The 12,281-nt window shown below is 34.7% G+C and overlaps 1 protein-coding gene and 1 long non-coding RNA gene across 3 annotated transcripts in view; one reads left to right on the forward strand and one right to left on the reverse strand.

The window, feature by feature from the left end:
- Positions 1-12,281, forward strand: part of LOC111513686 (uncharacterized) — a 436,986-nt gene that overhangs the window by 271,517 nt on the left and 153,188 nt on the right. The gene's annotated exons all lie outside the window — the stretch shown is intronic.
- On the reverse strand, positions 8,450-12,138 carry LOC141483745 (uncharacterized). The gene is made up of 2 exons (XR_012466262.1): positions 9,246-12,138; positions 8,450-9,157 (listed from the first exon to the last, which is right to left on the reverse strand). It is a non-coding gene; the product is annotated as an uncharacterized lncRNA (long non-coding RNA).

Below are 12,281 nucleotides of genomic sequence, written 5' to 3' on the forward strand. Positions count from 1 at the left end.
CTCGTATATCACGTACCTCAATTTGTTGTCCATCAACATGCAGAAGACATTAAAACTAAATTTTTCTTGAAATCCGGCTTCTTTTGTGACGTGAGGATTTCCACTGGACCAATAATGACGATTTTTTCTATTGAAAATCCCTTCTCTCGAAAATTTAGATTCATCAGTCCAAATAATTTTATTTAAAAAAAGTGGATCTTCTTGAATGCGTGTCAACAACATTTCACAAAATTCTACTCTCTGTTGAGGATCTTGAGGCTTCATTGCTTGAATTTTGGTGAATTTATAATCATCCATTTTATGTCTTCGCAAGATTCTTTGAACCGATGAATATTTTATACCCAAATCTTCTTCAGCACTTCTTATCGATGACTCGGGAAATGCGTGAAAATATGCTAAGACATTAATCTGGTTGTCTTCGAAAGTTACGGGTCGAGGCAAGTTTCTTGGTGCTTTTAAAGTTGATCCAAATGCATTGAAATTGTTCTGAATTCATATAAATTTCTTGAGGTTCATTGGCGGTAGATTCGGATACATTTCATTGAACTTTCTACATGTTCTGCTGATAATTTTGTCACACTGTCCAAAAATAATAAACAAATTCATAAGAACTTCGTTTGAATAGTTTTGTTCCATCGTTTTGAAGGTATTTGCAACTTCTGAAGTGACGAAAATGTCGATATTATTAGGAGAATGTCACAACGCTACTGTCAAATAGTAATCATGGCCTGCTTACCAAATACCGAATGGAAATACCATTCTGAAGGGACATTTTCACAAATAAATGTTCATAAGTCCGAAACTTGACTAGTTAGGTATAGGTATGATATACATAGAAAGAAAGCAAATTTCAGCAGCTTTCCGAATTTTCAATAATATACAGGGTGTTCCATTTAAAATAATCAAATTTCAGCAACTTTTTCAAGCAAACGAAAAAACTGTATTTTTTTACCACCCTGTATTGAAGTAACGGAGATTAGGATGACGTGTGGGAAGTGTCCAAGTATCACCTAATTCCAAACCAAATTTGGATATCATAGTACTTCTTAACTAAAAGATATCGGCATTTTTAGAAGTCATGATTTTCGAAGAAAAAAATTGAAATTAATTTTCATTTCGAAAACGGTAACAGATAGGTATAGGGAAATATCAAGAAAAGTTGTCGGGCAATTGTTGGAGATTCCAAAAATGATATTATATACAGAGTGTTCCATTTGAAAAATCAAAGTTGCTACTGCTTTCTAATAGAAGCGGCAACACCGCATTGTCGAAAATATTTTAGTTGGCTAGAGAATGTCCGAATATGCCCTATATTAAATTTTCAAAGTGATCCGTTTTCTGGTTCACCAGAAACGTCTAATGTGCCATCCACCGTGAATCAGCCTGTATATATATGTAAACGGTCATTTGTCAGCCCGTAGAATATACGATGCGAACTCGAGTCAGCCCTTGGAAACGTCGGTCGTCCCGGTTTCGTCCACACCAACGTTTCCCACTGTATATAGGGTTTTTAGGACATGTTATCATGTGAAATGACGTCTGGCAAATTATCGGTTGGGCCGACAATCACACCATATACACATAGCTGATACACCACCTACTTTCACAAAACTTCGCCAGGAGGCGTGGCTGTGTAATTGTATACACCTGATGTGAATAGTGTTTTTGTGAGCCCAACTTTATACGAACACTTTCAATTGATAGCATGTTGGTCAGCTCACAATCGGGCAACGCTGCACTTGCATTTCATGATGAATAATATTCTAACTAGATTATCGTGGTGCAGAAATCCGATGATAGAGATGGAGAATTTTTTGAAAAAGTTCCTGTTTTGTATGTTTTTTGTACAAGCGTGCGTGTGCGTGCATCACCCTATATCTACAAGCAATTTAGATCAGGAATTGTTTCGCATATAGAAGTTTTTTCAGAGCTTTGTGACATTTTCACTTGTAGAAAAATGCTTGATCTGAAGTCATACTTTCCCACATTCGAATACTTACCCGAAATCAGCTTTTTCGGATAACGGTGTCGAGTACGGAAATGTACTATTCCCGTTCTAGTTAGGATAATAATAATATAATAACTAACAGTGCGTTATTTCATTTAGCTTGTCGAAGCAATTTTAACTTCTGCGCTATCTTAGATACAGAAATTTCAATATGTTTTAAGTTGAAAATATTAATATAGTGTTAGGAATAACACTTTAAAAGGTAAGACCTCGTTAATCTATAGCTAGTACAAGTTTCGACTTCTGAGGGTTGTCGTTCGTAGGGGTGCGACAACTGGTTAATGGAAAAACAGATTTTAAACAGACATATTTTAAACAATCTGGTGTTTGTATTTTTAAATGTAAATTTTCAAATTCTAATGATTTGGCATGGACGCCTCAACAGAAATCGCGTTGTGTAAATCGATTTGAGACATCAAGCAGGAAACTTCGGATTTGAGTTTGAAATTGCAGATTTGAAAACCTGACGGCACAAAAATAATCGAAGTGTGACTGAGTAGAAATGAGAAATGACATTTTTTTCACAAACGAAAAATCTAAAATGTGATGAATGATATTATGGTAATGAATTTATTGAAAAATGAATAGTGACTATCCAGAATGTCTACCTCTTTCAATAAATTCTATACAAAAATCCGCAGCAGCACTACGGATTTCCGATATATAATTTAGTTCAAAAATAAGGTAAAAATCGCACTAAGTATGTTTTCTATGACGAAACGAAATTCTGAGTGACTAACATAAGGTAAGATATAATTTGTGAACCAGACATTAGTTATAAGTTTCAATTCTCTTTTTCTTAGCAATAGTTTTTTCGAAAACTCCCTTTCAGTTTTTGGAGATATGATGTTGTTCAGGTTGAACATAATGAAGTGGAGATTAAAACTTATTAACGGTGAGGATTTTACGGGATGCTCCAATGTTTTTTTATTATGTTGACTGTTCATGACGATGAATACGTCATATCATCATCGATTATAACCTGCAGCAGACATTTCAATCAAAATAAAAAAGACTTGGAATATTTCAGCACAGAAAAAAATTGATCAGGTTGAATAAACATTTATTTGAATGGAGTATTATTCTTCAATTTGAGAACTGCTGACAATTATTGTTCGATAAACTAATAAACACGTAGTATAAAAAAATAACATAATTTCCAATGAAATGAAACTACAACATGGGTAAAAAAATATCAAATGAAAAATATTAATATTATTTCTTCTTTCTATAACAACTGTAATCGTATTCTTTGATTGCAGTCCAGTTTCTATTTTTAAATAATGATGAATATTTCTTTTCCTTATATTTTAGATACAAACAAGAACTCAATTCAATTCTAGCACTTCTTTTTTTTTCGAAGCGAAAAATTTTTTGACTATATTTCGTTTTGTTCCTTAGACCAAGTTTGTTTTTGAGAAGGTTTTATTGTTTTTGAAACTGTGCGTGTCTGATGATCTGAAATGAGATCAGTGTGTTGAAAAACTCTATCAAGGTATCAAACGGGTTAAAAATGGATCCAAAAATGAATGAATGAAAATAAAAAATGGAAGGACGATACTGAAAAGTGATTTGACTCATTTCCAACCTATACTCAGAGATACGGATGATTCCAAAACAGCTCAAAATATAAATAATTGATTGCAAAAATGTTTATATAGGGATTTTTTTTCAAAAGGAGCCACGTTTAATATCTCCATAAATAAGACAGTAATGTAAATTTCCGGAAACACTTAATTTTTGTGAAATATTATGAGGTATCGCTAAGATGCGATACCTTATAATAAATATCAAAATATCAAACAAAATAACCCCCCCATATATGCCATCTATTGGATAGGTTATTTTATCAGGAATTCAACGATGATTTTTCAGGGTTGATTTCTAATTTACTGTGAAGAAGGACCTTGAAGTATAAGTGAACGACCTTGTATATTAATTGATACAATCTCTCACAAAAACGTATACAACATTTATTTCTATTGTCAAGTTTCTAACAGAAAACAACTTTTGTCGCGTATTACCGTTGAATTATATCTGTTGGATTTTTGGCAAAGTTTCTACACGAATCACTTCAAAATACTTTCTAAAACTCACAGCCAAAAATATTTCACTAAACAGTTTTACAAAAACGCGACACGTGTTTCGCCATACAATGGCTTCTTCGGGCGTATCTTTATCTACTATATTTTACAAATTTAATGCTTGATATACCTAATTTTAAAATTTAAAGTACCTACATCTCAAGTACCTGTGTTTGTAATGAATTAAATTACCTGAGCGTATGTCCCAGTCCCCACATTTGAAAAATATTCAGTAAGGGTTATTCAATTCTAATTGATAATTTAGTTAATTACCCGAATTCTTGAATCTATTGATTTCTTAACATTCTAGAAGATTGAATTTCAAACTCTTCTGTTCTAAATGTAACATGACGTAATCATGACTGAACTCATGTACTTCTGCTAAAAGGTGGTTTGCAAATGTTGAATTGGTCTTTCTATTCACAAAATTATATCTATGCTTTTAATTCTTTGGAAAATAATCTCCCTGTTTGGCCAATATACAGTTTTGGGCAAGAGCCACAAGTCAGCTGATATACTCCTGATCTATCCGATACCGAAGTTTTGTCTTTATTGTTTTTAATAAATGCACTTACACTATTATTCGGACTATTATTCGTTCTGTGAGCTAAGTTTACGCAGTCTTTCTTCAAAAAAATATTGTTGGTTGGTTCAGCCAAAAATGACAATGTCTTATAACTGACGTTATCGCATCTTGAATTTGGGTAGATGTGGTCCATGGCTTGCTTTTGTAGTTTTTGTTCGATTTGTTTGATCAAACTCAGCTCTCTCTGGAAATTATTCTCAGACAGTGGAATATTCAATAGTCTATGAAGAATATTATTGAATGCAGCAACTTTATGCTGGTAAGAGTGTGTAGAGGAATTATGTATGAAAATGTCCGTGTAAGATGGTTTGTGGAAAATTGCAAATTCATGTTCAGTGTTATTTTTTGTAATGATTGAGTCAAGGTAATTTATTGAATTATTTACCTCCCTCTCAGTGGTAAATTTTATTGACGGGTGAATGGAATTGACATATTCAACGAACTGGCCTACTTGCTTTTCTGTAATGATTTCATTATTCACTAGTGATTAATGGATATCGTAATGCTTGAAGAAATGCATGCATTATGAATATTTAATACAACAGTCCTGAAAAAACTGTAACATATATTTGAATAAAACAAATTTGATGAACTTCCGTGAAGTATCATATTTATACTAATACTTGCTACTTTCTACACACATTCACATCATCAAATCGATATACCAAATTTGAAACATCCATTCGAAATAAAAATGAAAACACAGGAAAATAAGATTTCATTTGAGAGTTAGGAATTGGAAAACAGTGAATTACTTAAAATTAAGTAGATTCTATGATATTTATTTGTAAGCTCATATACCGATATATTCTCTAATTATACCAAAATATTGGCAAGCCAATAAACTAAATAGCATTAGGACCATTGCACAGATCGTAACGGTTCTCAAAGAGTTTCGCGCCAAAATAGTTAACGCGTGTCAAACAATTGCAGAATCCGTAGGAATACTGAATCTTTAATGTAATGAATGAAAGCACTTTTGTGTAATTACCTATAGTTAATTTTATTTATATGACCGTTTTCGGGTTTGACCCCATTATCATGTATTGAAAAAATATTTAATAATGCATGGGGTCAAACCCGAAACTGGTCATATAAATGAAATCAACTAGACAAAAGTGTTTTTATTCATTTCATCAAAGTGATTATGAATTACCACAAAGTAAACAAGTAATCAATCATACCTAATACAGAAACTATATGAAACATAAATAGTCTTTTTTTTTACTAATATATTTTTTTTCGGTAAACTAACACATAATTTACCTCTGAAAAACTGGATTTGCCAGGATTTTAAAAACACTTGATACCCTCACGATGAAATCCACTTACACACTGAAATGGGTCGCGTTCCTGGTCACCCCGTCGATGTGGCAGCATTGTCGGGCTGACCAAGACGCTCTTCATAGAGGGATTTATATAACTGTGGGTTGACCAACAGCATGGGGCTAACAAAGGTTTGGAGGATGTGTAAAATTTTTATTTTCAGAACAAATCTACCCCTCTGATGGGCCTATTAATGAAATCATATCACTGAAGAGTATTCCGAGAAGTATATACCTCAATATAGTCGGGAAGTGCTGGGTGGACCAACGCCCCGTTAATATACCGGGCTCACCAATATGCAATGAACAAATATATATATATATATATATATATATATATATATATATATATATAATTATATATATATATATATATATATATATATATATATATATATATATATATATAATTATATATATATATATATATATATATATATATATATATATATATATATTGAATCTATTGATTTCTTAACATTCTAGAAGATTGAATTTCAAACTCTTCTGTTCTAAATGTAACATGACGTATTCATGACTGAACTCATGTACTTCTGCTAAAAGGTGGTTTGCAAATGTGGAATTGGTCTTTCTATTCACAAAATTATATCTATGCTTTTAATTCTTTGGAAAATAATCTCCCTGTTTGGCCAATATACAGTTTTGGGCAAGAGCCACAAGTCAGCTGATATACTCCTGATCTATCCGATACCGAAGTTTTGTCTTTATTGTTTTTAATAAATGCACTTACACTATTATTCGGACTATTATTCGTTCTGTGAGCTAAGTTTACGCAGTCTTTCTTCAAAAAAATATTGTTGGTTGGTTCAGCCAAAAATGACAATGTCTTATAACTGACGTTATCGCATCTTGAATTTGGGTAGATGTGGTCCATGGCTTGCTTTTGTAGTTTTTGTTCGATTTGTTTGATCAAACTCAGCTCTCTCTGGAAATTATTCTCAGACAGTGGAATATTCAATAGTCTATGAAGAATATTATTGAATGCAGCAACTTTATGCTGGTAAGAGTGTGTAGAGGAATTATGTATGAAAATGTCCGTGTAAGATGGTTTGTGGAAAATTGCAAATTCATGTTCAGTGTTATTTTTTGTAATGATTGAGTCAAGGTAATTTATTGAATTATTTACCTCCCTCTCAGTGGTAAATTTTATTGACGGGTGAATGGAATTGACATATTCAACGAACTGGCCTACTTGCTTTTCTGTAATGATTTCATTATTCACTAGTGATTAATGGATATCGTAATGCTTGAAGAAATGCATGCATTATGAATATTTAATACAACAGTCCTGAAAAAACTGTAACATATATTTGAATAAAACAAATTTGATGAACTTCCGTGAAGTATCATATTTATACTAATACTTGCTACTTTCTACACACATTCACATCATCAAATCGATATACCAAATTTGAAACATCCATTCGAAATAAAAATGAAAACACAGGAAAATAAGATTTCATTTGAGAGTTAGGAATTGGAAAACAGTGAATTACTTAAAATTAAGTAGATTCTATGATATTTATTTGTAATCTCATATACCGATATATTCTCTAATTATACCAAAATATTGGCAAGCCAATAAACTAAATAGCATTAGGACCATTGCACAGATCGTAACGGTTCTCAAAGAGTTTCGCGCCAAAATAGTTAACGCGTGTCAAACAATTGCAGAATCCGTAGGAATACTGAATCTTTAATGAAATGAATGAAAACACTTTTGTGTAATTACCTATAGTTAATTTTATTAATATGACCGTTTTCGGGTTTGACCCCATTATCATGTATTGAAAAAATATTTAATAATGGGGTCAAACCCGAAACTGGTCATATAAATGAAATCAACTAGACAAAAGTGTTTTTATTCATTTCATCAAAGTGATTATGAATTACCACAAAGTAAACAAGTAATCAATCATACCTAATACAGAAACTATATGAAACATAAATAGTCTTTTTTTTTACTAATATATTTTTTTTCGGTAAACTAACACATAATTTACCTCTGAAAAACTGGATTTGCCAGGATTTTAAAAACACTTGATACCCTCACGATGAAATCCACTTATACACTGAAATGGGTCGCGTTCCTGGGCACCCCGTCGATGTGGCAGCATTGTCGGGCTGACCAAGACGCTCTTCATAGAGGGATTTATATAACTGTGGGTTGACCAACAGCATGGGGCTAACAAAGGTTTGGAGGATGTGTAAAATTTTTATTTTCAGAACAAATCTACCCCTCTGATGGGCCTATTAATGAAATCATATCACTGAAGAGTATTCCGAGAAGTATATACCTCAATATAGTCGGGAAGTGCTGGGTGGACCAACGCCCCGTTCATATACCGGGCTGACCAATATTCAATATATATATATATATATATATATATATATATATATATATATATATATATATATATATATATCTATCAAAGACATTTATTTTAAAAACATAAGGAATAACACTTCTGTCCTTTTTTTTTGTGTACGGCAAGTAATGTGCTTGCTCGTAAGGGCCGTGGATTAAATCAGACAGAAAAGTATAAATATGTACAAAAAAAAATTGATAACAAGGGCGCCAAGTAGTTTCTTGTGCACCGACTAGCCTAAACCTGAAATGAAACTACTAAACAATCCAGATATGCGAAAACAATAAGGTGGAATACGACAAAGGAACAAGAATAAAAATGTTGAATGTTGCTTCCCCAAAATACGCCTGTTCAACGGATTCATTCTTCACTTATACTACAAACTAAACGTTTATACAAAGGCGAAGACAAAACTATTCGGAAACACCTTTTATGCGAGGTTCATTGCTTTCGTAAACAATAATGTCAGAATACCGCAAAAACAACACCATTAATAAAACTTCTAATCGGTACTTATCTAGCTGCTAGTGATGTGTAGATTCCTATGGCCCGCTAATACGCAAATTCGTGAAAAGCTCTTAATTCCACGTCCACACGATCGAAATAGGAACACCACCATCCATATGATTTCGGAAAATTTGCGGTTTAATCACTACGTACAAGGCAATAAAGTTCAAAAAGGTCTGACCCCATCCACTTCGACGTGTTCTCAAAGGTAGCACCGTCCGGGCGAAATTTCGATTTACCATATCAGAGAAAAACATCTAAAAAAAAAGGTATTCTCGTAAATAATTGATTTCGCGATACATCCGTGCCAAAATAAAATAATGAATGACAAAACCATACGCTTACCTCCCAATGCTCGACTGCCCTAACATTGCCGGAGATGTTTTTAAACGGTCCGGAAGAAATAACTCATTCGATAAAATTCATCCCAATCGATAATAAGGATATTGCAAGATCGCTCCACAGCAGAATTACCCAATCACAATATCACAACAAGGCACGGCAGGTTTATATCCGTCAAAAGACGTAATTTTATATTCGAAAACCAGAATTTGCCTGAAATCAAATCTTCCGAACGTTATCATTCAGTTTCACTCACGAATGCCCTAGAGCGGACGGACGAAAGAAAAAAACGTTCCTTTTTTTTTCAAAAAAACTTATCGAGTCGGCTGGAACTATATATCGGGTGTTTCACAAATAGAGTTGCCCTAATTTAATAATTAGCGTTCAACTATTTACAACTAATCGTAACACCATCCCCACTTACAAAAAAAAACAAAAAAAAAAGACGTTTCCTTAATCTAATTTTATATCCTTCACATGGACTGACCCGAATGATTTGTTATTTTGCACATCGACGAGTTCGTATACGTTCGTTGATATGCAGCGAATTACTTTACATTTTATATATTTTGGTGCGAGTTTCCCAGCATAATATTCTGCCTTATCGGACAACGTATAATTTCTCTTCCAAACGATTTGTCCGACATCCAAACGTAAAGGCCTATGTCTTAAATTATAACGTTTGGCGGCTTTGTCGTAAGCATCCTGCAACCGTTGGCGTACGTTCGCGTAAATATTCTGAACATCTTTCAGATGTTCGGAAAGAGAGTCCCTATCTGCGAAATCTATTAGACCGTCTGGATTTTTGGTCCGAAATTCTTTCCCACACAATTTAAGTTCCCTACCGAAATTCAGATACGCGGGACTGAAGCCTGTTATCTCGTGTACTGACGTCCGGAGCGCAAAACCGATCTTCGCTAAATGTTTGTCCCAATCGCGCTGATCCGCTTTGATATAAGACCTCAACATAGTACCTATAATTCGGTTCGTCCGTTCAGTTGGGTTCACATGAGGGCTATAATTCGCATTAAAGATTATTTGGGTCCCATAAGATTCCACCATTTTCCGGAACTGTTTTGATACATACTGTTTACCATTGTCACAGATCAACCGGTTTGGTACTCCATAAACCAAAAATATATCATTTTCCATATGTTTCGTGATCGCGGAACTTGAAGCGGTTTTCAAAGGAAACAACATCGAGTACTTAGTAAAGCAATCCGAAATGACTAAAATATAACGATTCTTATCGTGAGATAAAGGTAAGGGTCCGATAATATCCGAGCAAACTAATTCCCAAGGACGGTGAAGCCGTCTTATACTCATCTGGCCATGCGGTAAAGTTTGATTGGGTTTCTGGGCTTTGCAAACTTCGCATGAACGGACATATTTCATGACATCTTTGTGTACACCTGGCCAATAATAAGATGTAACCACCCTTTTCTGAGTTTTAAAAATCCCGAGATGTCCAGCAGTAGGATCATCATGTGCCCTCCTAAGCACCTCCGATCGCAATGATTTTGGAATTACTTGTTTCCAATTCGCCTCTTCATCATAAATGGGTACTTTCGGCCGAACAAATTTATATAACCTATTTTGGTCGATTTTGAAATTAGGGTATTTGTCTGGGTTGTTACCTACACCTTCCCGTAACCCAGAATACCAGCGATCAGTATCCTTCTGATTGACTTCTATGAAATCGATTGCACGCGAAAGCGCGTCGGGAACCGCGTGCCACTTACCCTTACGGTGAATAATCTCAAAGTCATAATTTTGTAACCTGAGGCCCCAGCGGGCTAACCTACCGGACGGGTTCTGTAATCGATGTAACCACAGTAGGGAATAATGGTCAGTAATCACCTTAAAATGAGTTCCCTCTACATAGGCTCGGAATTTTTCGACACCAAATAGAACCGCCAGACACTCGAGCTCCGTTGTTGAGTATTTTTTTTCTTGTACTGTCAGAGACCGACTAGCGTACGCTATTACTTTCTCACCATCTTCGAATTCTTGGCTCAACACACAACCTAACCCCACTTGCGAAGCGTCGCATTGAATAATGAATCCTCTATCAAAATCTGGGCATGTTAAAATCGGTGCAGAAACCAAACATTGTTTGATATCATTGAAGGCTTGACTACACTTTGAATCCCATATAAAACGCGCATTTTTCCGAGTTAAACTGGTAAGTGGTGATACTCGAGTGGCAAAATCCTTTATGAACCTTCTGTACCACGACACCATACCAATAAACCTACGCACATCTTTCACGTTTTTCGGAGCCGGATAGTTTAACATCGAGTCTACTTTGGAGGGATCCGTGCCTAAACCGTCTTTATTTACTAGATATCCTAAATATTTTAATTCGTCCCTAAGGAAACAACATTTTTCGCGGTTTATAGTTAGACCCACTTCAGAAAGCTTCTGTAGAACTTGCCTAACAGCGGACATATGGGAAGCAAAATCCTTCGATACTACAATTATGTCATCTAGATATACAAAAACGGAAGACTCTAAAGCAGGACCAATCACATTTTCAACAAATCGCTGCCACGTCGCCGCAGCGTTGTGCAAGCCAAAGGGCATGCGCACAAAACGGTATAAACCTTTTCCCGGAACAGTGAAAGCTGTTTTGTCTTTACTGCTTTCCTCTAATTCGATTTGCCAATATGCCGACTTAATATCGATGGATGACAAAAATCGTGCTCCTCGTAACCTATCAAGAATTGAATTAACGTAAGGCAAGGGGTATGCATCTTTTCGCGTTATTGCATTAACCTTTCTAAAATCTATACAAAATCTATACTCTCCTGAAGACTTTCTGACCATCACAACAGGTGAGGACCATGGTGAATTCGACGGTTCGATCACCCCTAGTTCTAACATTTCATCTATCTCGGTGTTGAATGACAAAACCATACGCTTACCTCCCAATGCTCGACTGCCCTAACATTGCCGGAGATGTTTTTAAACGGTCCGGAAGAAATAACTCATTCGATAAAATTCATCCCAATCGATAATAAGGATATTGCAAGATCG

The sequence above is a fragment of the Leptinotarsa decemlineata genome, unplaced genomic scaffold (genome assembly GCF_025532065.1).
Source record: "Leptinotarsa decemlineata unplaced genomic scaffold, Ldec_3_MD MMD2_tig00004067_RagTag_RagTag, whole genome shotgun sequence".
NCBI lineage: Eukaryota > Metazoa > Arthropoda > Insecta > Coleoptera > Chrysomelidae > Leptinotarsa > Leptinotarsa decemlineata.